This window comes from Tenrec ecaudatus, chromosome 7 (genome assembly GCF_050624435.1).
Source record: "Tenrec ecaudatus isolate mTenEca1 chromosome 7, mTenEca1.hap1, whole genome shotgun sequence".
In the NCBI taxonomy this organism is placed as follows: domain Eukaryota; kingdom Metazoa; phylum Chordata; class Mammalia; order Afrosoricida; family Tenrecidae; genus Tenrec; species Tenrec ecaudatus.
In genome coordinates, this window is record NC_134536.1 from 28,293,869 (window position 1) to 28,321,818 (window position 27,950).

Here is a 27,950-nt window from a genome sequence, read left to right on the forward strand (position 1 = left end):
AACTTAATCTTGAATTAAATACTTTATTTTCTCATTTATTTTCATATAGTTTTCCTTCAAATTATGAGAGAGAGAGACAGAGACAGAGATATGAAAGCGTGGAAACCTAAGGGAATATACCTTTTGTTAGTCATGTCTATGCTTTTATTCTAAATAGTGCTATCTGTGGAAAATAAATATTTTAAGTGAAGAACAGGATTTGCATATCTAGAGAATATTTTTGAACCATTTGAATGAATTTGTAATTTCCTAGCCCACCCTCACTTCCAAGAGATTCTCTTAAATGCCATCTACCATTTCTGTTTGAGAATTGTTGTCATAATGCAATGCTATTGTCAATAGTAATTTACAAAATGCTCAAGGTGTTTAGGGCTACAGAACAAGTTTGAAAATATGTTTAAGCAATGAGGTTAAATTTCTATGAATGGCTTGCGGGGATTCATCAGAGTACTTCTAATTATGACTATAGATCACAGCCGTTGGTAGATGTGACCATCAGAAGAGAACTGCTAACAAATTAATGAATCTTCCTTATACCCAGAAGTACCTCCAAAGTGATTATCTTTCCATGTATTTTATGCCAGGAGCATACTAAAACAGCTCTCTCACATGCTAAGACATGACATAAAACTTCAGGAGGGAAAGAACATTCCAAAAGGGGAGGTTGTCTATTGAGTGTCATGTAAACCAATGATGAGATTCCCCCACCCCCTCTACACCAGGGAGACAGCCCTATCAGAGGGATGAGGGACACCAATGGGACATGTTGTGAGATGGGAAAGTGAACAAACACATCCGGGGGGACAGAAATACAAGTCTGGTGGGGGGCAAAGAGGAAAGACTGGCCTGCAGCTTGGGGGGGTGGGCATAAGTGACTGAAAATGCTTTTGGGGACCTTAGATATATATTGAAGATATACAGTATTGTAGGAAACCTTTGACAGACGTTTTCCGTGATTATTATTGTAAATTTCTCTGACAATTAACCCCATGATTTGTATAAAGAGTGTCCAGACACAAAAGGATTGATTCTGTAAAAGTGAATCATTCAAGTACTGTGATAAGGAGTTAGTCTACATTGGCCCCAATATCCCTCTGTCAGCGGGGTTTTAAAAATTAGTACTGGGGACTAATCAGAGCAATATTAATGGTAGATATTAGTGCCCGAGGGGGGGTGATTGATAAGACTTGACCATAAATTAACAGGGAGGTTTTGAAAGGAAGCAAAGCAGATAAAAACAAACAAACACCAACAGACCAAGGAATGCGTTTGGGGCTCCTACTAAATCCTAACTCCAATTTAAGAACAATTAGTTCTTATATGATGACTCTGCTCGTTATTCACCTACAGGAAGGGAGCACAGAAGATATGGGTGCTATAGCAAAATGTGGAGAGGGTGCCTGGATATCAGATAAGATAGGGTCTGGAATCTAAAAGGCTCCTCTCCAAACAAGCAGCCATCTAAGCGAGATATCAACTAAGTCCACATGGAAGAAGCACTCCATTATTAGTCAACAAAGGATTGTAAATCACATAATCTGATTTCGAAGTATCAGAAGCTAAATTGTGAGAGTCCAATTTGCAGAAGGCTATGGATGTCAAAGGGAGCCCAAGACACATTGATGGGAACTACATAGGAAAAAGCCTCCAGTGGTGTTTCTGCCCTTAACTGAGGACTGTGGTTACTGTAGAGAGTGCATTGGAGAGAGGAGTTTAGAAGATCCAAGGGATAAACATGAATTGCACAGTTAAAACGTGTTCAGTTGACCCCTTCTGACACATGCTGGGCCGATCTGGTTGTCAACATTTTCTGTATTTTTGTTTGTTCATATTAGGATTTATCTCAGAGGTGCTATAACATTGGGGGTTGATCTTATTGAAGTTGTGTTATATGTACTTCTGTTTTTTTGTATATGAAACCCAGGACTGATAAAATGATAGGAACAGCAAGTAGGGTTTGAGGGTTGGGTTACGGTGGGTGGGGGGTGTAAAAGGGAGGTGATGTCAAAGAGTCTAGAAAGAAAAAGAATGCTTGGAACCTGTAGTAGTAATTGTACAATACTGCTTGCTGTGATTGAACTATGGAATGATATGTGTATTAACTCCCAATTAACAATAAATTAAATGAATATTTTTAAAATCTGATATAAATTTAGGATAATAATTTTATTATGTATTCATAATATATATTATAATTTGGCCACACATATTAAGCCAAATTTATAATTGGTAGCCAAAAATTCTTACAAAAATGACCATATTTACTTTAATATGAATTATTTCATTTTTGTCCTAGATCTAGCTTCAGATTTATTGACCATTATTCCATCCCATTTTTATTTTTAACATCATGAAATATGTTAAGGATAAAAATAATGATAAAAAATTATAGTGCTGCCCCCAATAAAGTGATTTATAAACATTACCAAAAATGATTCTGCTTAGTTTAATGTCAATTTATTTACTATTTTTTGAGGTTTAACTTCTTGTTATGAGATTACAGTTAGAGCATTTAAAGAAAATATGTCTCTAAAAATATCATATTCAATAATATATATAGATTTGATTCTTAATTTCTTCTGATATTTACATCACCCAAACTATTTTACATTTGGTACTAATTAAGGGGCTCCATGTATATTTCAGAGAGCAATGATGAATCTTCCTCAGTGAATATTAACTACCTGCTTACTGTTACGGTGATTGCATTGGTCAGTATGAAACATTTTGTAGCCCTCTACTCAATAGAACTATGTCTCAAAACGTCGTCATTTAATTTGGCAGATTATAATATGGTATCCAAATGATATTGGCTAGATTTTAACCAAATGACTATGTAGATGTAAAAGACTTAATATCCTATTAGCAACACCATGATTCATCTAGTCCCCCAGGCTTGTTTCTAATCATAGCTTCTAATATTACATGCAATAGTGGAATGTGCATATAAAAGTTAGCAAATTAAAACTTGACGGGTTGAAATATATACTAGATAAAAGCCGTATTGTAGATCACAATTTATTTTATTGTATTTTTATATATCTATGCAATCCATTTATTACATTTAGCCTAAAATAAACTCACAGATTGTGTAGTGAGCAAAACTATCAGAGAACAATTATGTTGGCAAATAGAATACATTATTTTAGAATAAATACAAATTGGCTTGTAGGAAGTACAATTTATTAGCTAAGTGTAATTTAAAGGATTACTGTATATTCTTATTATTTCTAAATGCTGATAGGTACTTCTGGTGAGATAACACAGTGTGATCCAAGGAGATAATAAAGAAATAATAAAACGTGAAGAATTTCCATCCAGGACAAGTATTTCTTGTTCAATAATATGTATAAAGGTAGGAGTATATCATTAACATTTGAATAACGTGAATCAAATTTTTGAAAAATCACTATGAATAAATTATCTTAAAATTAAAACAATATTGAATAGTTTCCACATATATTAAAAATCACATTAATAGACTCAGAGACTTGATATAAAAATGGAGCACCATAATAAAATAAAAAGCCTATGAGCTGTACGTTTTTTTTTTTATGCTCACCTTTAATCACCCACAGTAAGTCTGGCTAAATATGAGACACTGGAGAGAATATACAAAGAGAAAAGAGGATAGCTTTTATCTTACGCTGAAAGGAAAGAATTCTCCACTTTGACAAGGAAAGTGATAGTACAAAAGCAGCTATTTTAGCAACTGCCTCCGCAATTAGTTCTCTTCGCTGACACCCAGAAATTAAAATGATTTATTATAAATGCTTGTAATTAATTTAAATCATTCTTTGGTCTTACTCTCAAAACTGACAAGAATATAGCTCTGGTAGCACAGCGGTTACGAATTCAACTACTACCCAAAAGGTCAGTAGTTCGAATGCACCAACTGTTCTGTGAGAGAAAGGCATGACCGTTTGTGTTCATCGAGACTGTCACCTTGGCAGCTTTACAGAGCATTTCTACCGTGTCCAGAAGTGTCACCACTGAGGAGAATAAACTCAAAGGCAATAGGTAATGAAAAGCAAGCCCAAAGACTCATGAACCTTTTGACACATTATCATCCATTTACACTGGAAGAGCCCTGTTGGCCACTGTTCACAAAGCATTTGACTGCTAACCAAAAGGTTGGAGATTCTAAACCACCCACCCCTTAAATGGAGAAAAATGAGGCAATATACTTGCTTCCATAAAGATTTGCAGACTGGGGCATGGCATATAGGTTAATTATGAATCATAAACTTCTCAGTGACACTGGGTTAGGATTGGTTAGATATTTCCATTTTATAAAGCAATTTTTGGAGTTGTTCCAAGATGTTGAGCCAGTTCTGACTCTCGGTAGCACTCTATAGAACAGAACAAAACATATCTAGACCCAGCACCATTCTTCCAGTGCTTTCTATGTTTCAGTTGATGGTTGCTGCCACTGTGTCAATCTTTCTCACTGAGGCACTTCGCTTTCTTGTGTACCCTATTCTTTACCAAGTGTGTTTTTTGGGGGGTCTGGTTCCTCATAATGATATACACAAAATACTTGAGCTGTATCTTCAACTCCATTGCTTCTAAGGCATATTTAGATGTACTTCTTTGAACTCATGTTTCTTCATTCTTCTGTCAGTCCATGGTGTACTTAATACTTCCCACGAACACCATATTTCTAAGGTACAAATTATTCAGTGAAAATTAAATAGCATTAATAGTAATAGTATTATTGTCTCAGGAGAAATTTTCATAAAGTCTTATATAATTTTGTGTATTGAATAGAAAAGATTTGAGATAAATGATAATATTGAATGAAAATAATAATGAGAAAAGAAATAAGGAATTCTGAGCCTTTCTCACTGAAATGATTAGATTTCAAAGACCAGGCATTTATATGAGGATTATTTTATTAGAAAATCGAGAATGAAGTACACTAGATCACAACATGGAGGGTGTCTGCAGCATTACCTATTCCCAATGGATGCCATTCGATAACTTCCAAACAATGGAGAACTGGGGTCCATTAAAGTTGTCATATGACCTTAACCATAACAGCCAGCATTTCTCTTCCCTTGTACATTGCTATCTGCTTTTTACAGATATGTGTTAATAAATTAAAATAGCCTGTAATTTTTTTCTACTATCTTTTTTACTGCCTCATTTGCGTGAGACATGCGAGATCATGAAAAGGCAGCTAGGAGAAGAGTAGATGCAGGTAAGGATCCCTCATGGTGTTACTGGGTTTTCCATCCAGGCTCTCTTCTGTCCTTAGTGTTCAATGCATCAAATCTGTTATTGAGATGTTCTCAAGATTCTGGTGGGATAAACTCAAAGTCATATTTGGCACTAGTGAATGTGTTTTAATTTTCTTCAGCTCCATTCAATCTGAATTTACATATGATCAGCTGATGGTCTTTTTCCAAGTAGCCTCTGTCTTAGGGGCTGATATTGATATTCTTTCTCCTTTGTCTCTTCCTTCAGATGTAGTTCATGTGATTTCTCTATATTCCATCTGGAGATGGCTATGTCTATAGTCAACGTTTGTGTTGTTGAAATATGTATTTGTGATGAGAAGCCACTGAACTTGCAAAATTTTATATTGTGTTGTCAGCTTCATTTTTATCACCAAGAAGATATGTTGCAACTACTCTTTCTTCCTCTGGATAGCTAAATTTTTCATTTCAATCACCATTTATTATCAATGTATCTTGATTCCATGGTTGATCAATTTCAGACTGGAGATGTTTGTAAATTTCTTCAATTTCTGCACCACAAACTTTAATGGGTGGTACATAAATTTGATTAATTTTTCATTGGATTGGATTTCCTTGTATAAAGAAATATACGATCCTTATACAAGCACTATTGTACTTCAATGCTCTAAAAATGATTGTGGTTAGGGTTCCACAATTCTTCCAAATATGATTGAACATATCGCATGATATGAGAATTAGATGCCAATAAAACTATTTAAAAATCCAAACCAAAGACTAAAGACAAAAAGCATAATCTTCATAGAATGTAACATAAAAGATGTAAGGAGTATAATTAAACTATTTAGCATGTACATGATAGAAAATGTGATATATTTTAAAAGATAGTAACACTGAATATTTAATGTTGATGAAAGATATCAAGCTAAATCATTAAAAATAAACACAAAGGAAAGCATACCTAGATGCATCATATTAACCTAACTAAAATTAATATGAAATAATCTAAAGGACATCTTTAAAGATGCAACACTAAAACTAATGACTGACTCCTGTAGAAACAATGAAAACCACGAAACAATTTTTGTTACATTTGAAATTACATAATGTAAACATACATGTCACCATGTATCAGAATCAACTCAATAGCAATGATTTTATTTTTTTATTTCACAACAAAAATACTGGTTGGGGTCAACACTTGCAAATCTGTTTATTTATTTCAATACATAATTCAATTAAGTAAATAAAACAAAAAATTATTTGAATATTTTAGTAATTCTAAGATGATACTGAGAACTGATATGCATACAATTTTTTAGTAAACAGTTTTATCAAATTATAATATGAACTACACTTGCTTGATTTAATTAAGAACAATCTATATACCCTTCAATATGGGTGCAACCTTAGAAAGCATGTTATATATTGACATGTTAAACACATCCCCAAAAGTTGAAGAACTCAGTGATGTTAGTCATTAACAGTAATGTTTGGTAGAGTTTATCCAATGCAAACATAAATAGTTAAATAAAATATGTAAAGGAAAATCTCAGGATAAAGGAAAAAATTTTTTAGTTATTTGCAAACCACAGTTTTTCTTGCTAAAATAAATACAAAATAATTATCCTAAAATGGTTGTAGTGTAAAAATTAAGAATTATGATCATGCAATACATCCACATATGAGTTCCAAACCCAATTTTAATGAGTTTATAATTGCCGATTGGACTATGAAATGATCATTCTCAATCACTGCGGCAGTTATATAATCTATTGTCAACTTGAGGGAAGGGGTAGAGTCTAGCCTGTCAATCAGGTCATAGCCAATGAGGCCTCTGTGTGGGCATGGGTCTCTCCTGAGGATTCTGGGCACTCCTTTATGCCTCCCAGGAGGCAAGACACACAGTCTCCCTGTGAGACATTCCTGTTGACAAGCCACATGGAGCTACGGTGATAGATGCAGAGCCCTGGAGCTGGAGGCGTCAAGTGGAGACCCACGCCAGATCTGAGATGCTTCCATCAACACTGGAGCCACATACTTTCCACCCACAGACCTGTGATCTTCCTGCATTCAGCATCATTGCATGTGGTGCGTGAATCTGAAGAGGACTTTATAGATTGGTAGTGGATATAGGGGCTAATATTGGATTTGTGGACTTTATCTGGACTAGACTGTGATGTTTTCTCCATATACAATGGCTTTTTTTATATCAAACTATCTCTTATACACATATGCGTGTCTATGAATTTGCTTCTCTAGTCAGCCCAGACTAACACAATCATAAAGCTATAAGAAAGTTTAATATACATGAAACTCAAACACCATTTTTGACAGAAATGAAGCAATTGTAAAACTTAACTGGAGGACATGAAGACATGTTATACAAATTTATGATAAAAATCATTTTCCTATCAGAGAAAACAAAATATATTTCATTTAATTTTGCTTGACGAGAAATGAGTACAACAGGACAGATACCAAACTTGATTCTAATTCTTGACCTTGAGTGACTTAGTGGTCAATTATATGATTGCATGTGTTTTCCACAGAAGTTAAACTTTAAAGCAAATATAATTTGTTTTAAAGATTAAAAGGTATGATAATTAGGAGAATATATATTTGACTAATTGTAGATGACAAAAGGAGAAGAGATATAAAAGAGGGAAAAATCTAAATGAATGCAGCTGACTCCAAAACATTATGCTTTCTGCTTAAAATCATACGATTAATTTAGAAAAATAACAAATTAGAGATAAAATGCAACAACGAAAGGATTCCAGTCTACATGTATAACCTAACTGGAAGAATTTTCTGAATTGGTACAATTGCAATTCATTACATCCTCAAGCACCTCCAGGAATTTTGCTATTTGGATTTCATAGTACTCAGATTGGAAGAAGAGTATTATTTTCTGATATTATTTCTATATTCGCTAGGTGTTGGGTTGCTAACTAGTTCAAAACCATCAGCTGCTTTGTGGGAGAAAGATGAGGTGTATTAGGCTGGGTTGACTAGAGAAACAATTCCAGAGACATTCATATATGTATAAGAAAGGACTTTATATTTAAGTTCAAGTAACTGTGCATCAGGAAAACATCCCAACCCAGTCCAACTCAAATCCATTAGTCCCAGACTAGTCCATAAGTCCATCTCCAGACTCACACCGGAACATCCAATAATGCAGAATGAAGGAAGATCACAGGCTGGTGGTTGCAAAGTCTTGTGGCTCCAACACTGGATGCATCTTCAGAGCTCTGGCAATCACCAGGAAGGTGAAGACAGTGAGCGGGAATGTTTCAAACTGAAAAAAAGAAAAATGCATTGGTTGCTGTTTTTCTGTATAATTATCAATTTCTCTTCAATTCCTGCTGTCTGAATTCAGATGCCTGCAATCAAGAGTAGAAGCCCTGGAGGTGTAGTTTGAAGCCACCAGCCACTCCATCGGAGAAAGAGGCTTTCTACTCACTTAAAGAGTTACAGTCTGGGTAACCCACAGGGGCAATTTTACCCTGTCTTATAGGGTTTGCACATGTCAGAAACAATTCAGTGGAAGTGGTGAGTAGGAATTGGCTCAATCAACTCACATTTTACAGAATGTTTCTATGTTTATTTCATTATTATTCTCAATTAACACTAAATGCTTCTTTACTATGTTATTGAGTGTCATTGAGTTGGTCCTGATTCATAGCAGTCCTATACACAACAGAACAAAATTCTACCCTTGTCTTGCACACCTTCACGATTTCCAGCATGTTTGATTTCATGGTCGCAGTCGGTCGATGCTTGATCTCTTTGAGGGCCATATTTTTCAATGGACTTCCCTTTGCCAAGCATGATGTCCTTGTCCAGGAACTGCTCTTTCCTGACGCTGTGTTCAACATATATACGATACGATGGCCTCTTGCCATTCTCATTCCTTAAGAGACATTCTGGCTGCACTTCTCCCAAACAAGGTTCTCTATTACAGAACTTGTCAAATTTCAATATTTTAGTGTTCATTTTAACATCCAAATAACATTTATCCTCAGCATTTTAATCATGGGTCTTATTTTAAGATATGTTATTTCAGAACTAAATTTATAATTGGTAGCTATATGATTATTCACAACTTTGTAAAAAAATCAGAGAATTGACAGACGTATGATAAGCTGAGAGCAAATGTAAAAAGTAGAGAAGAAAACTTGAAATGTACCAGAAAAACAATAACTACTCCAGGTTTTTGATAAGTTCAAAACCGAACACAATTGCAGGGTTATCTGGGGGTACCTCTCCATTTATCAAAAGCTAAGAAGAATTCAAGGATGAATCAAATGCACACAGAACACATCGAAAGTCATTCTCCCATTATATCCAAACTTAGGTTATTCCCTAACAGTTTCTGTCTCCGCAACTTACTGTTGGTGCATGCGACTTGAATAGTATGAGGAGAACAATGAGAATGAAGAAAAATTATTTATTACAAGGCTTAACCAAGAACAGTAACAAGGATGACATTTCTGAGGTGCTAGCAAACTTCAAAGGTCTGTAGGAATATTATTATTTAAATATTTATTCCTGCTTTTGTTGAAGAAAAGTCTAGGAGAAATATCCAAGGGAATAGCAGACAGTTAAATTCAATGTGAAATGAAAACGACTTGTGAAAAGTATCTCTCTGATATGGTATATGAAAATATTGTATATCTTAATACATAAATTAATGTATTTGTGTTACTGACCATATAAAATGAATAGTTAGCTCTTCTGAGTTCATTTAAGTTTGGTAGACCATGTATCATGTGAATGCCTTCACAAATAAATCATTCGCATTGCCTGCATGCATATACATTATTATTAAAATCCTTAATTCATGGAGAATTCCTCTTCTATATTACTAATTTAATAGATGCAAAGATTAAAATAAACATAATTCTTGATAAGAGAATATCTATCTGTATAATATGTTTTTTAGTCATCATTGCCCAATTGGCAGGAAAAATAAGGCACCCTTAAGCCTCTAAAAAGATTTTGCCCATGGCCAATGACGCTCTCTAGAAAGGAGTAACCAAGCTAATTTTGTTTTCATCTCCCGCATTATATTATATAATTCCATTTTATACCTATATTGCAATATGTAAATTTGATTTCAATATTGTTACACATTTCTTGAATCATTTTGGATCTTAAATAATAGCAATGCAATATTTTCATTTATTTTTATTATGTTTATGCATATGATGTCAACTGGAGATTTATTCACAATGATATGTCATCAGGAAGCTGTTAAAATTCTGAAGAGGAAAGGAGAGTTTTTTCTAGATTCCCTCACCCTTCTCTTGACAAGCAGAGTGAAGGCACACTGCTGGTTCTGGAGCCTGCGGTTCTAAGATATTTGACCATCTGTGTTCTTTACCATAGAGCTGATTGCTTCCTGTATTTCAATCACTAAATAATAAGTGTGTGGGGAATGTTTATTTATTTATTTTTTTTTGCTGAAGATACAATCCCACCTGTGCAATGATGTTTGAGAGAGAACGGTGCTGACCCCTCACTCGTGCAGAAGGAGCTAACTTTTCTGGTGGCCGAGAGCCCTGCAGGAATGGTGGTGGGCTACAGCGAGCAGGACAGGCGGGGTTCCAGGCCGAAAGAGAAAAATCTGTCTTAATTTGTACTTTCCCCATAGGCTTCCAGTCCATTTTTAAATGGACTGAAGCAATAACTAAAGGGATTTGTACCCCCAATAAAATTGCCTTTTGAATGACAGCTTTGCTGCTTGGGGAAAATTTACCATAATTCAACTGCTTCTATGATGAGGAGAAGCAAATGTAAACGTAGCTACCTGGACCTAGCCATTGAACTAAGATAATTATTCCCAATCATAAAAGAACATCCTGCTTTTTCTCTGGTTGCGCTGGTGTCTGTTCACTTTGCTTTTTATAGCTTTAATTGAAATTTCATAATCATGGAGTTCAAATGCAGAACAGATTTGAGGCAGTACTCTGGAACAATATGATTCCCTTAAAGCTCTTCTTGTTTAATATATAGATCTATAATATATTAATATATGCATACCCGTGTCTTTATTAGACTGTGTGAATTTTGCTTATTGCATAGACTCTCTGCTAAAAGGAAACTTGTTATTACAGGAAATCCTAATGTTAAACTCAAAGGGAAAGTGCGTGAATGAGCAGGCGAGCTTACTTAGATTATGGATTTAAGAAATTTGTTGGTGAATTTAAATATTATACACACACATGCACAGAAATATATATATATAGGAAAACATACTGGACTCAGCAAAAACCAAAATGAATTTGGACTATCTATGATGAAGCAATGTGGATTTTTAAAAGAAATATAATCCCTGTTTCTGATTCATTTGAAATGACCTGATCAAAATTCCATGTAATAAAATTTATTCAAGGTTCAGTAATTCTTTTGACCATCCAAATAACATTTTGAATACTTTTTACACTTTTCTATAAGTGAACTTGAATCTCAAAAGGTCCCTCAAGGTCAATAAAATTCTCAAGAGTCATCAAAATTAAACAGAATTTAGACTATGCTCTGTCTCTTTTCTATCCTAAATAATTAAAATTGTTATAGGGTGAGTAATTTAGTTGGAGATGTTGTATTACATGATGACAGACTATCAGACAAAAATCATGAAAATGCTTCTGAAAGTAGATTTAAAAATAAAAGTTATATTGTATGTTTATTATCCATGCAAAAAAATCCACCAAAATTACAGATATATCTGACTTTACAGTTTAATGGTATTGTCTTATTGTTCCCTTGGATAGTATATGAGGTTTGTATAAGACACTCTATTGGAGCTCTGTCATCGGTACATTTTCCATGTTACCTGCACTTCAAATTCACTCTCAAAATAACTGAGATAGACATTATTGTGGCTATAATCTAGCATAAATAATGAAAAAGGAAATGGGAGATTGTATTATAGATTAGAAGCAACTTTTATGAGAGTGATGGAAGTATATGTGTATGGGTTATTTTTTAGCGCATTTAAAATTTCCACAAAAGCTGGAGGGATTTTTGTGGATGTTCACAGTGTTCAGTTATGAGCCCTTGAAGTTAATTCCAACTCACCAAACCTATGTAAAATGTAGCAGTACAATGTCTGGGGATGCTTCATCCTCCCAATTGCTCCTATGTTTGAGATCACTGTTGCAGTACTTTGTCAATGTGTCTCATTTAGCATCTTCTCTTGCTGACCTTTATCAAGCATGATGTCCTTCTTCAAGGACTGATCCTTCCTGGACATGTGTCTAAGGAGCTTTCTGGTTGTACTTCTACCACAGATTGATTTATTTTTTTCTGGAAGTCCATGGTATTGTCTACATTCCTCGCCAACACCGTAACTCAAATGCATCGATCCTTCTCTAGTCTTTCTTCTTCATTGTCCAGCTATCACCTACCTATGAGACCATTGAAAATACCATGTTTGGGGTCAGGTGCACCTTAGTCCTCAACCTGAAATCTCTCTACTTTGACATTTTAAAGAGGTTTTTGCTGGAGAGGTGAACAGTACAGTACATAAATGTATTGCTTGAAAGCTGCTTCCATGGGCCTTGACTGTGTATCCAATTAAAATAAAGTTCTTGACAACTTGAAAAAAAAAGATTAGTTAAATATTGTACCCTTAGAGAGAAAAAAATATAATGGCCGAGCTATTTAATACTTACACCCAGATCCCATCAATTCTTGCAATATCTTGTCTTTGAAATTTACGTATACTCATACTCATATATGTACTCATCTCTTTGTGAAGATTGCCAAAACCTGTATTCAATATGACAAATAACTAAGGGTCATTCTCTAGCCAACGTCATGACTAACAAACTCCTCTTTGAACTGCTGTTCTTCACAGTCGGTTCTTTGTTACACTCTTGTGTTAGTCTGGGTAGACTAGAGAAACAAAATTCATAGACAATCATATTTTATGAGTGTTTTATGTAAAGGGTAAGTGTACATTAAGAAAGCAACCAAACCAGTGCTGTCCAAGCCCATAAATCAGACATAAGTCCATACGCCTGACACGGATCTACAAAGTCCTCCTCAATCTCCCAAAAGACATGCAATGGCGCCAACTGCAGGTGGAAAGCTGAATCAGTGAACGTGTAAGCATCTCAGTGCTGGTGGGGATCTCCACACGGCTGCTCCAGCACCCAGGGCTGCATCGGGGTAGGTCCATGTGGATTCTCCTTAGGGATGTCTCACAGAAGTGAACCTTGCCAGCTGAGGCAGAGAACTGGCTAAGGAAGCTGCACTCTGCTCCGCCCATCACAAAGCAGGAGACCAGAGAACAAGACAGGCAAGGCTCTGCCCTTCAATTAATCCCACATGTGATCATCAGCGAGGTTAGCACAATAAACCTTAACCATCACAACTTATGTCTGTCCGTTGGCTGATTTACACACAGCAGTAATTACTAAAGTAATTCTTTAGATTTTTGTCATGGCCTGTTCAAAACCTGTGGTCAGCTGATTGTCCATCAACTTTTAGAGAAAATCCTAAGATATCTCTAGATCATGATCTACCTGACAGATAGCAAAGTGGGATTTCCCCCTTCAGAACTTTTTGACTGATTTGCTTGCTCACATTGCCCTTTTTGAGATTTCCGAAGTTACCAATTATACTCTTGCCTTTGAGCCTTCACCATGTGTGCTCTATTTCCTGTGCTTTACTTTCAGAGATTATCTGGTTCACTCTCTCATAACTTTAAGCTTCATGTCACCTCTTTAGAAAGGCCTTTCCTCTCTTACCTACCTAAGCCAACGCCCCCTCTTACCCTCTACATCTTGGACTGCCCCCCCCCAACTTTCTTCCACTGGATACTAAGATAATACTTTGTGTCTGTTTGATTATGACTTTATTACATACCACTATCACTGTTGTTATCAGGTGTCATCGAGTTGGCCCTAACCCATAGTGACCCTATGAGCAAGAGAACAAAACACTGCCCCATCCTGCACCATCCGCACAATGGTGCCGGTGCTTGAGCCGATCGCTGCAGCATGGTGTCGATCCATCTCCTTCAGGGCCCTCCTCTCCTCCCTGCCCTTCTGTTTTTCCAAATATGATGTCCTTCTAGAAAATCAAATTCAAGAGAAAAATGGTTCTCCCCAACATGGAAGCATTATTAGCAGACACATGTACTAATAACAACTTGTAGAATTAGCGGTTATGGATAGGATTGTGCTCTATCTATCTATTGAAGTATTCTCTCTTACTACCTGTGAAGGTTTAGAAGGGTTTGTTATGTTAAGTCATACCACCAGAATAGTTCAAGTTCTAAATCCAATCCTGAGTAGAGTGTTACAAGTGAATTATGAGTGAAAGGAGAGTGACCCATAAATGGAAGACCCAATGGAGGTAGATCCAGCTAAGGAATGCCATCGCTGATTGGCAGCCACCGTGAAGCTGCATAGAGATGGACAGGAAGAATGCACATGACTGAAACCTTGATTTGAAGGTTTAGTCTCCACAGCTGTGAGAAACAAATTCCTGTGCTTTAAAGCCACGCACTTTAGGTTATTTTGTTATGTCACAACTTGGTAACTAAGCCACAGGGTCCAAGGGAAGGACTTTCAGCAGGCAGCCAGGAATACTTATATGAATTTTGTGGACGCATGAGTTTGGCCCTTGTGTCAATGCATGCTAAGATTTGCCTGTGCAGTTACTCAGGCCAATACACTGAAGTGCTAGGAGAAGCACTTCAAAACGACTAGATGAGGTGGCCCACATGCATCTATCAGGTCTCATATCCGGGCTTTCTCTTCCAATTCTTGCTAACTTCTAAAAATTACAACCTATGCAAACTATCCCAGCCACATTTTACTCTTTGTGGGTTTGCCAAAACAGCAAACATCTATCAGGAAATACTGTATATACTCTTATATAAGCTGAATGTTTCAGCACTTTTTTATGTAGTTTTTGTGGTAAAATTGGGTGTTTCGGCTGATATTCAGGTTGGCTTATACTTGAGTATATAGGGTAATAGATATGTTTCACTTAATCAAAAATTATGCCTTTGTTTTGACAAAACTGGTACATATTTTCATAGGCTAACCTGCATATCCGAAATTGAAAGCCTCCTAGAGTTGAGAGTTCAATCTCAACCAGAACTAAGCCCCTACCTGTAGTAGTTACATAATTTTGTGTCAACTTGAAGATATATAAAAGTGTGAGGGTGTATTCAACCTGTCAATCAAGTTACAACCTTATGGTGCCTCCTGTGGGCCTGACCTTCTCATGAAGAGTGCCCTGGGAACCTCCCCTTCTCTCTCTGTTTTTCACCTTCCTGCTCGGAGCCACTCTGAGATCTGATGCTTCCACCACCATCGGATCCACAAGACTATGCACCCACCTGTCTGTGATCCTCCTGCGTTCTGCATCATTGCATGTGTCTGCATGAGTCTGAAGAGGGACTTATGGACTAAAATAGGGCTTATCAACTAACATCAGACTTATAGACTTGAGTTGGACTGGGTTGGGATATTTTCATGATATATAATTACTTCTTGACATAAAGCTCTTTCTTACACATATATGAGTGCCTCTGGATTTGTTTCTAGGCAACCCAGCCTAACACATATCATCCTTTCATTCCCACTGCTTTTTCTGGAGTCAGCTGTGATTCTGGCATCAGACATCCACTATCAGATATACAATACAATAACTGGATGATCTTGTGGCCACCTATTTATTAGACAATCCCCAGGAGAATCATATATGTTTCTGAAACCACTTGCAGTTAGATAAAATGCAATTAATCTTGAGAAGGAACATATCCTGAGTTCTTCTGTTGTAATTATAGCAACAAGATTAAGAAAGAAAAGTAAAAGTGGAATAGATATGCACTTCTGACAAGTAAAGACATTTGTGCAGTCACCAATTTTATACTTTGTGTTATTTAAGTTATTTGTCTAATATACCTTTAGCCCAAGAACCAAGAGTAATCCTGTTTATAGACTCAATATTATTAATACAAAAACCCAAGTTTCCTGTAAATGTAAATAAGGAATGACTGCTGGTCTCACTAAGATAATAATGACATAATGATAAATTCTTGAAAGTGGTATTCAGAGAACATTCAAAGTTAATAAAATTAATTTTTTAGTATCCCATAGGATATATGGAACCCATGTACATTTTCCTCCCCTGAAGTTTATTGGGAAGCTGATTTATCACTGACACTATGAGTATTCATCACGAGGGACCATGCATCATGGTGGGAATCAGAAGAAACAGCCAAGTGCCACTTATTACTGTTTGTTCAGGGAATTGCATGGAGCGATGCATTCCCTAGGGACATATGGCTCCCACCAACCTACAGCAGAATCAACAGAGGTGGATGTGTACTATAGGCTAATTGGACATATGCATCCCACCAGTCCTCACCCTCAGATTACAGAGGGGAACATATGTCACTATCTCCAAAGTCTATCAGCCCAGAGGGACCTTGATATCCCATCAATTCTATCCCAATAATCCAGTAGGACACATTAAATTCAGACACACTTAATAGTTCAGAGCTTACACAATCCATTAATGGAAACCACATTTTTTATGTATCAACAAAGAATATAGAGTGAAAAGCAATACAGTCATGAAAGTAGAACACAAAGGATCACAGAGCATCTCAAGTTGAGTTAAAAAAATATTGCTGCTTGACCTCCAGTTCATGCCAGTGCTTTTCCAGACAAAACATGTTCAAATGTATCTCTGTGACCAGTAGGCAACTGAAGACAATTTCTCTCCGCAATAACTTTTTTTATGCTTATTGCCGTGCCTTCAAGCCAAAAAAGTGACTTCTAAAGGGATACGCTGGCCCAATGAAATTTAGGGCAGAGAGGTCAGCTAAGAAGGTTTCGGTTCAAAGAGAATAATCTGGAGAGGTTTTTTTGAAGGACACAGGATGATCATTGGGACATATTATGAAGAAGTTTTAAGAAATTTGAAATCTGAATTGGTTAAGAAAAAAAGCCAGGCAACTAGTGCAGACCAATTTCTTTTTCTTTCTAATCACAATAGCGCACCATCTCATTCTTCAAGGATATTAAGGATTGTCCCATAAGAATTTCACTGGGAACCTTTCTCTGTCCACCCTACAGCCCGTATCATACCCCTTCCTGTTTCAGTTTGTTCCTTAAACTCAAAAACATTTCAAAGGAATGCAGTTTGGGACCCTTGTCAAAAAGCATGCAATTATTTGGGGGAAGGCCTTCAAAATGAACAGCTTCCATATTTGAAAACAAGAGTTTCACATTTTAATATTTTGTCTAATAAAGGTTGCTATAACTTTATAGAAATATTTTTGACTTACCATCTTACTTCAGATGCTTAGCACAAACATGCAATCTCATGCAGACACACATGCACACACCCAAACAAGCACACAAGCACACATGGCAGTGGCAATGCACATGTTTAGGATTTCACACCTCATCTCTATCATGTTATCACTTAGATATCATTCATCTTTGTTGCCACTTATTTCAATAATATAGATAAGAGGAATACTAAAATAGTAACAAGCTTTATTCTGAGTCTCCTTTTGTGTGAAAAATTAATATATGGATGGAGTGTTGTTGAGGCCTGAGAATGGGGGAGGTGATGTTCATACACCAAAAACTCAATACTGAAACTAGATCCGCTATATTTCTGAATTGTGAACCTAGGTTCTATACAGGCCTTTCTCCTTACTATCAACAGCAGTGTGAAGAATTTTTCTTTTCCCACAAGACAGAGTTCTACATTTTTCCTCCTTCGCTTAAAATATATGACATGGGGAGGAAAAAAACCCTACAAGGGTGCTTTCTAACCAGTTTCAACATCATTTTCCTATGGGATATTAGAATAGAAAATCTCCTACAAAGAACAGCTGGATGTCAGCCAAATACCAGTTAGGAAGCAATGCTGAGAGCAGTCATCGTTGTTTTTCTCTTTCTGAAGTGTGGATTTGATGGATGATGGCATTGCACTTGAGCAGCGGGCCATGTGCAAAATGGAACGAGGCTGGTTAGAAACAGAAGATCCACCGAAAGAACACCCAGGAGCACACTTAACAGTGGGTTTCTGTTAACAGAAAGGGCAAAACAGATTAATATTTGAAACAATTATCAGAAAGGAGCCTGTATAATCCAAGTTACACACAACCAAGTATCAAACAGAGGATAGAAGCAGCTTCAAACCCAGTGATGAATCACAATTCATAACTGACCAAAAAGTCTTATAATAAGTCAATAGAGACTCATCACTCTTGGGATAAAATGTATTAGAACCCTTCATATTTTCTAGGGTACACCTGGTTAATGAGTGTTGGAAAAATGGGCAATATGTGCCAACAAAAAAGGCTCCCCCCAAAATTTGCTCTCACAGGCAAGAGGAACAGGAGGGGCTGTCTAACCCAACCAAAGATGATAGATAGATGACACAAGTTCTGCTCTAGTTAAATGCCACAGGAAACAACTATGGCCTCAACCGTGGAAGGTTTAGTGAGTGGAAAGACTACATATTAAGCTTATCTACAGTCTAGCAACATATATTCTGGAGGTAGCAGAAAAGGCCAAACGGGAAACAGGTGTTTCATACTTATCAAGCAGTACCTTGGCCACATCTGCTACATGAGCTACTTTGAAAGCATTAAAGAGCAACAGTGTCACTTTGAGAAATAAGGTCCAGCCAACCCAAATTATGGTATGTTCAATTGATATGTCTGTAAGAGAAAGTCGGTCAATGAATAATGGAGACTGAAGATCTGATGCATTTGAATTGAGAGTTTTGGCAAAAACATAGTATTATGTGGACTGACAAAAGAATAGCCATTTCTGTCTTGGAAGAAGTATAACCTGAATGATCCTTAGCACTGAGCATGAAGAAACTTCATCCCCTGTACTTGCTACATCTTTCCAGTAGGGGGTCAGTCGGAAAAAGGAGCAAGCGTCTCAACAAAATAGATAAGGCACAGGTCTGAAAAACCATGTTCAAATTAAAATAATTGTGAGTATGTCACGGGACTAGGTAGGGTTTTATTCTGTTGTACACAGGCTGCTTATGAGTCAGGACCAATTTGACAAGACTGTCCAACAGTAATAAGCAGTAACTAGCCATCACCTGTCACTCCCATTGAACACAGTGGGGTGGGGACATGCTTGCAAGAATCACAAACACAGTGGTAATTAGGTCCCCTTTTCTCTCCTTAAAGTGTGATATCAAAGAGGGCTACAAGTGAATCAGAATTTTCATTTTTACTCAGTAGTAATAAATCCACACCCATTAGTAGAAACCACAGAGTTAGCAAAAACAAGGTACTTCTGAGCTTGCCAGCCAGTGTGGTGTCTGCAGATGCCTAGTAGAGAGCTGAAACATCAGCACCCAGTGGGCATAATGTGGAGCACCTCCCCAGGGTCAACTAAGGCTGTGTAGGGAACTTGCATTTTCCCATTACCTGGAAGAAAATAGGGGTAACTCCATCCCTTCTCCAGTGAAGCAGGAGTCAAAGATGTCATATAAAAGAGGGGATTAAATAATATCCAGATTTTCAAAACACGGTACACAAAATATTTACAATAGATTTACAATTAAACATCACTTTCATGCAAAAAAACGGAAAATCCCAACTTGTATTGGAAAAGATAATTATTGAACATCAACATGTCAACATGAAGATTACAGGGAGGTTAAAATGAACTTTTAAAAGTTTTAGCAACTATTATAAAAACAATCAACAAATAATTATAGATTTGCTCAAAATATATGAAAGCCCAAGAAGCCTCAGCCACAAAATGGAAAAGCTCACATAGGACAAGAAAATACAATATCCAAGTGGCAGTTTCACATCTGAAACATACAATCACCAAAAAAATCATAGTGAATATATCAATAATAGAAAACAAGAAGCTGGATAGTTGATAGATAGATAGCATTCATATGTACATGGATATAATTTGCCTCATTAATTGATGTGTCCTGGTCTTTAATTGACTGAGCAGTACTATGTAGGCACTCGGCTAATATTAATGGAAAAGAATACATTAAAACAAAACAAAACCCAATCTCAGTAGTTGAGTTTTGGCACAAGATCACAAGCTAGTAAATAGAATAAGATTGATTAAGAGTTAAGTTAAAAGTGAAAGATGACTCTAATATCTTCTATTCCACAGTAGCAGTTCAGGCGGCATAGTGGTTAAGCACTCGGATGCTAACCGAAAGGTCTGCTGTTTGAAACCACCAGTCACTCTGTGGGCTAACGTGTGGCAGTGCGCTTCTACACAGGTTTCCTGCCAAGGAAACTCTAGTGGGCACTTGTAGACTCTCCAACAGATTGCTATGAGACAGAATCAAATTGATAGAAGAGGCTGTGCTTTCAGTATGAAATTCGGTCCAGAAAATCTTTATTGAGCATCTATTACAGGCAAAGTAAAGTGATGTGGTTGTTATTTAGTCTTTTGAATTTAGAAATATTCATAATTGCAACTTCTGGAACTGCATCACCAAATTAATCAGTTTCTCACCACAGGCAACTTAATTAAATTATATAAAAGATACTGGTGGGGTTTTTTTTCCATAAAGGGAAAAAAAAAGAAATTCTGCACATGAATGAATTAATCTCATCTTAATAAATTATAGCACAACATATAGAGAATAGTTTTTATCTAACTTGAAGCCTTATAATTAAAAATTAGATGTGCCTCACCTGCAGTTTAGGTAATGAAATTCTCTTTCTACATTTAAAGTTAAAGTATATAATATAAAGTTGGAAGTCATTGCATTAAGTACTAAATTTATTTATTCATTTAAATTAGCTATGAATACTCATTCTTTTCTATAACCCAATGTCCGTGAGTGAAAACGGAGACGTTTGAATATCAACAAAAGGAATTCTGCCTTTAGAGTCAGAGATCTGAATTATATTCTGTCGTCCCTCAAGGTCATAAAGAGAGGCTCATGGCAAATGTAATTTGGCTTTTCCAGGGCTTCTGGTTTCTCAATTTTACAATGATGGAATTTTGGCTTAATCTTTTCTGTCTGACTCCAGAAGGCTTAATGAGGCACAGGAGAGCAGAGGAAGTAAATCACTCTCCATTCATCATTCATTTATTCACTCACTCACATATTCATTGATTCATTTGTTCCTTAAACATATCTGAGCAACACATTTTCTCAAAATTTAATAAAATTAATAAGTCACTTTTCCAGTGGCACATATGTAGACAGATAGATCACAATAAAATCTGCACAAAATATGGAACGAACTCTGAGGCAGTTAGAGAAGGCATTCATACTTTGAAGTTTAACCCCGGATCTAGAATATGGTCCTCATTTATCATTTAGTCCAGTAAGTAAAGAAAACATTTATTGAGTGTCTAATTTATAACAGGCACTAGGCCATGGCTGAGGATACATCAGTGATTACAAACAGGCATCTACCATTAGGATTCTATAGACTATAACACATAACAACATGTTCAGCATGAGCACAGGTTGCTGTGGGGGCATAGAATGGAGCATCTCGCTCAAACTAGGCCACAAACATGCTTTATTTTTCTCTTAAAAGTCAAGGTTATGGGATTAGAGATTTTATATTAGACCAAATCATGATACTCTAGAACCAATTCCAATTCATGGTGCCCCAGTAGAACCATGCTCCACAGAGTTTTCAGTGACATTGTGTTTTGGAAGTAGATCAGCTGGTTTTCTGAGAAACCTCTGGGTGAACTCAAACTTACAAATATTCAGGTAGTCACTGAATACATCGTCTTTGCACCAAATAGTAGCCTACAAATATCTATTTGAAAACCAGTTTTTTTATCCTATCCATCCATGGTTACCATTATTCTCCACAGAGCCCTAGTAGGGGATGATTATAGAGAACACTAAATGTAAGGTCAGGAGTTCAAACCTACCAGCCACTTCAGGGAGAAAGATGAGGCTTCCTGCTCGTGGAAGGATTTGCAGCCTCAGAAACCCTAAGAGCCAGTTTCACTCTGTGCTCTAAGTCAAATGGTACTTGATGGTTGTGGGTTTATAATGCTCTTCTCAGACTCCAAGAGTAGATTTGGGACCCTTACCTGGTCAGTCAGAACACTGAATCAACCCAGTCCCAGAGACTCGTCAGCAATGGTCTTTAGTAGAGCAATGATCTTTCTTCCAATGGTCCAGCCTGATGGTTAGTCCAAAGAGAAGTATAGAAACAAACTCAATTAGAATGTGGCGACTTTCAGCATTTGCACAAATATTACTAATGACACTGGACTTGAATCTTTTATAGTCAAAGCTCTGCTGTCAGCTATCCTGACTCCAGGAAGAGTGTGTTATCGAATATAACAATAAAGAAAAACAAATCATTGAAATCATGCCGGGGCATGATTGAAAGCAGCATAAAAGAAGCACATGACACAGAGATTGGGTAGGTAGGTGGATAATCCAAGAGGTTCAATGAGCTAGATCATATGTCTTTATAAAGATCAGAACAAATGAGTTTGGAGAATTAAAGCTAGGCTTCAGGGTACAGAAGCATGCTCATCAGGGGATTGACAATAAGTATTTTGTAGGAGAATTGCCCTTTTGACTGAAGAATGAGTGAATTAGTGGAGGAAGATTGAAGCCAGATGTGTTTAGGAACTGTCAATGTCATCTGGAATGGAAGAACAGAGGCCACAAAGCTGAGGTTGAAAGAAAAGAGGACTAATGGCAACTCTCAGAAAAATATGGGGAGTGGGTGATAGGCCTACAGACTGGATTAGCCATTGTCTCTGGAGAGGAAGAAGAGCTACTGAGATCACTCACCAACTCGGAAGCACAAGAAAGGAGAATCTTGGGAGGAAAACATACTGAGTTCTGTCACAAACATGATAAACTCGAAAAACTCTGAGAAATATTCAATAGATAATTTAAACATCTGTGGCTATATAGTTGGAAAATGATTGCAACTCCTCTGTGTATAGCTGTGCATACAAATGAGGTAAACTGGTGGTTTGCAGGATAAAATGGGAGAAGTTAAAAAAATGGGAGAAGTTAAGAATTTGACTCAGTGGAGAGGAATAATACTCATGTGTGTGTATGTTTATAACCTAGCATTCTAGAAATTTTATATATACACACATTCTGGAAGTCAAGGGGAAGAGATAATGCTTCAAGGAGGGATTAAACAATGCTATTAAAAGCAGCAGTAGCATTTTAAAAAATAAATAAGCAAGCATTGTATTTGTGATGAATATGTTATTGGTTTGTTTGGATGGAAGTTGTTTCAGTGAAGGAGGATTAAAAGAAAAAGAGGAGACTTTGGGACAAATCAGTCTTCAAAGACATTTGACATTTAAAAGGAAAACATAGGTAGATGGTAGCATATAATCAGAAAGAAAAGTTTATTTTGGAGTTTCATTTGCTCATTTATTAAGGAGGACATATTTTAGTTTGTTTATTTGAATGTGCTTATATAATGTTTGCTAAGATCAAATAGGAAAAAATCTGAGTTAAATGCAAAAAAGAATAGTTCATGGAATAAGGTCCAAAAGGAAACAAGAAAGAATGAGTTATGAAATGAGAGGTGGGAAGGAAGAAATAAGGATTACCAATGGAATATAGTGATGGGGTTGATGTTTGCTATGTGAGCTGGTCCTGGGCCAGTGATGAGTGACAGTATTGACATGGGATGATATGGTAAAGAGGTGGAGAACTGTAAAGTTACAGTAACCAAAGCTGGCACTTGCCTGGTAGCCTCTTTCTTTTAACAACACAATGGGACTCACAGGCGCGTTGGTGGCATGGTGGTTGTGCATTATGTTGCCAACCATGAGGCCAAACCACCAGGTGTTGCTGTAAGTGGGCATCTATCTCCTCGAGAGGAGTGTGAGCGAGGCACTTAGTGGCTCGGTGGGTTAAGCATCATGCTGCTAACTGCAAAGTTGGCAGTTCCATTGGAATCCGAATCAACTCATCAGCCGTGGGTTAGGTCTTTGTGTGTGTCCAGTGGGAGGAGGTACAAAATAACACTGATAAAAGTGTCTCTTGACCGGTCATCTAGACAGAGCTGGGCAAAGCCTGGGGGCTGGGATAGGGTGACAATGGAAGACATTCTAATGCAAAGGGGAAGTGAAGGTGTGAGGTTTCTGGCGTGGCTAACCTCAGTTCTTGCTTCTTAACACTGAAAGAATTCACGTGGCAGAAGCACTTTCAATCCAAGTGACTTTTATGAGAGAAAGGGAAGTTTCAGGTGTCACCGTGTCAGAACGTACACGCTATCTCTGGAAAGCCTGCAAGGGTGCACGGCAGGGCCGTGGGAAAGTTCACTGCCGAGAATGGCTGCTTTGGAGGGGCACGAAAAAACATGCGGGAAATGGCCAGCAAGTGGACTGCAAAACCAAAAAGGGAAAAAAAAAACTCAGGATAGAGAGAGTCCAGGGCCTGTTCGGGCCGCTCGCCCCGTGGGCACACCCAGGAGAGAGCCCACACTCTGAGCTGGCAGAGAGCCCACCTGAAAGAGAGGAGAAGCTTGCCTCAGTCTGCTCTTTATCCCCTTCTATCTCCCCTCTGGGCTGGGCGTGGTTGAGGATACTGGTCGACCTCCTTGGCTAAGTTTAGGCGCACCTGCGTTATGTAATATTGCTGGCGCCTAATGTGGGTGTGCCCAGGTTGGCTTCCACCTTGGCGTAGGTGGTCTGTGTCTGCACGTGTCCAGTGCTGGAGGGTGTCTGATTTCTCTGAAACCCTTTTATTGTGCCGTTTGATGGAGACAACCCCACTTTCTCCCTAATCTATAGCTACCTATCAAAGTCACACTTGCCCCCATGCTTCCCCTTCACAAAGGAAGATGAAGAGCAGATAACACACATTTCCTTATCAATGGAAGGGACCGGTGATAGTGAAAAGATGTGGGTAGGAAAGATAGGCAGTGCGTATCTCCCCCACACTGATTTAATAGACTTGATTTCAGGTGTCTGGCAACAAGGACGCAGCAATACAATACAATTCTGGGGTGCAAGTGCACATGTCCTGGGAAAGGGAAAATATTTACAGACAGTCAACCAATAGTAGATGACCCACCAGAAAGCCAGCCAAAGATGAATGTGTGCCACCAGCCGAATAAAAAACTAATGCCTCGTTCTACTGTGTCCCTGGTTTGGTAAGGACAACTTTGGAGCTCTCCTTCCAATATTTCCTTCAATAAACCCACTCATTCTGTTCAAATCTCTTCTCTGACTCTGATCTGAATGTTGTCTTTCTTGTGAGCAGGACAAGAACCAAGAGAGGAGAGACTCCAAACCCTGAGTTTCTTCTTGGAAACATCAGATTGTAAAATGCTTCAAATTAAGATATAGGGAGTGTAGATTTATACATATATTTTAAAAAACTAAAGCAGGTAGGGACAATATTAGATTTCCTTTAGGAACACAATGAAGCATGTAGGCAAGACCTAGATGAGATGCTATGGAGGAAAAAATAAAGGACGAAATTCTCTTGCAATTTTTAGATAGAATCTTTATATATCTTTGATAGCTAAACAAATGTGAATTGTGAAAAAATAAATCTGTAGAGAATGATGATAACAGAAAGGACATTTCAGGAAATATATATTAAATTAAGGTTCCTACTTCAGTCTGCATGGATCACTGTTTAAATCAAATATGTTTCTGTACAACAATCAATTCATGTTAAAATTGACTAGTGAGCACATATTCTTTATTTGAAAACTACTTTAACTTGCTGTCATCTTCCAGACACTATGAAGACACTAGAAATATGAGCGAAACTCAAGTTTTGTTTTTGTAGTCTTCTAGACAAGACAGGAGAAAGATGGAGCTTTCTACTCCTGCAAAGTGTTACAGTCTCAGAAACTCCCAAGAGCAGTTCTGTAATGTCTGGACAGTTGCGATGAGTTATCATCGACTTGTTGACAATGGTGATATGTGAGGAAGGAAAACCAGAAAATAAATAAGAATAAATAATGAGTTAAAGGCAGTATTAGAAATATGCTAGGGTAATATAAGAGCAGGGGTTAAGCCAAGAACAAATATTGTGTTAAAGTCAATGTTAGATGATAGGACTGCTGAAGACAAATGGGTGCATAAGCAAATGTGGTGAAGAAATCTGATGGTGCCCGGCTATCAAAAGAGATAGTGTCTGGGGTCTTAAAGGCTTGAAGGTGAACAAGCGGCCATCTAGCTCAGAAGCAGAAAAGCCCACATGGAAGAAGCACACCGGCCAGTGCGATCACGAGGTGCCAAAGGGACCAAGTATAAGGCATCATGCAAAAAAAAAAAAAGATATATGTGTGTATAAGTATGTATATGTATATGTGTATATATATATATATATATATATATGCCATATTGAATGAAGGAGGAAGTACAGAGTGGAGACCCAAGGCCCAAGTGTCGGCCAATGGAGATCCCCTCAAAGAGGGGTTTAGGAAGGAGATGGGTTAATTAGGGTGCGAGGTAGTATCGATGAAGAACACAGCTTTCCCCCAGATACTAGATGTTTCCTCCCCCCAACTACCATGATCCGAATTCTACCTTGCAGGGCTGGATAGGGCAGAGGCTGTACACTGGTACATATGAGGGATGGAGGCACAGGGAATCCAGGGTAGATGATACCTTCAGGACCAAGGGTGTGAGGGCGATGCTGGGAGAGTGGAGGGTGAGTGGGTTGGAAAGGGGAAACTGATTACAAGGATCCACATGTGACCTCCTCCCTGGGAGAGGGACGGCAGAGAAGGGGGGGAAGGGAGACTCCGGATAGGGCAAGATATGACAAAATAATGACGTATAAATTACCAAGGGCACATGAGAGAGGGGAGCGGGGAGGGAGGAGAAAAAAAAAAAAAGAGGACCTGATGCAAAGGGCTTAAGTGGAGAGCAAATGCTTTGAGAATGATTGGGGCAGAGAATGTATGGATGTGCTTTATACAATTGATGTATGTGTATGTAGGGATTGTGATAAGAGTTGTATGAGTCCCTAACAAAATGTAAAAAAAGAAAAGAGAGAAAAAAAAGAAAATGATTAGGGCAAAGAATGTACAGATGTACTTTATACAATTGATGTATGTATATGTATGGACTGTGATAAGAGTTGTATGAGCCCCTAATTGTTTAAAAAAAAGGAAGCAAATGTTTAGAAAATAATGATGGCAACTTATGTACAAATATGCTTGATACAATTGATATATGATTGTTATAAGAGCTGTAAGAACCCCAAATAAAATGATCAAAGCGTTAAAAAAAAAGTCAATGTTAGAGATATACTTATGGTAGTGTAGTAATAAAGTTGCTAAGCATGCTGGCTAACAGAAAGGTGAGTGTCTTGTCTCAAACACACCAACTGCACCTCAAGAGCATTTTTAAATATTATAGCCCCAGAAATCATATGGACCAGTTCTCCTACATTCTAGATGGACTCTATGACTTGGCATCAACTCAGTGGCACAAATCAACAGCAGTCTCAAGGAGGAGGTACAACGATGGAGGTAGGGGAGCAGACATCCATCCCAGTTTACAGCAAAATGCCTTCAAGAGCAAAGAGGGGCTAGTGAATTAGTGGGGGTTGCAAATAGTTAATTATTCTGCTATTAACTAAGAGATTGATAGTTTGAATCAACCTAAAAGTGACCTGGAGAAAAATCCACAAACCTTGAAAACACACGGAAAGGCTCCATGAGTTGCACCTGAAATTAACTCGACAGCGACTGCTTTTGTATCCGGACGTGAGGTTGGATAGGAAACTATGGGATCTGTGGAAGGTATT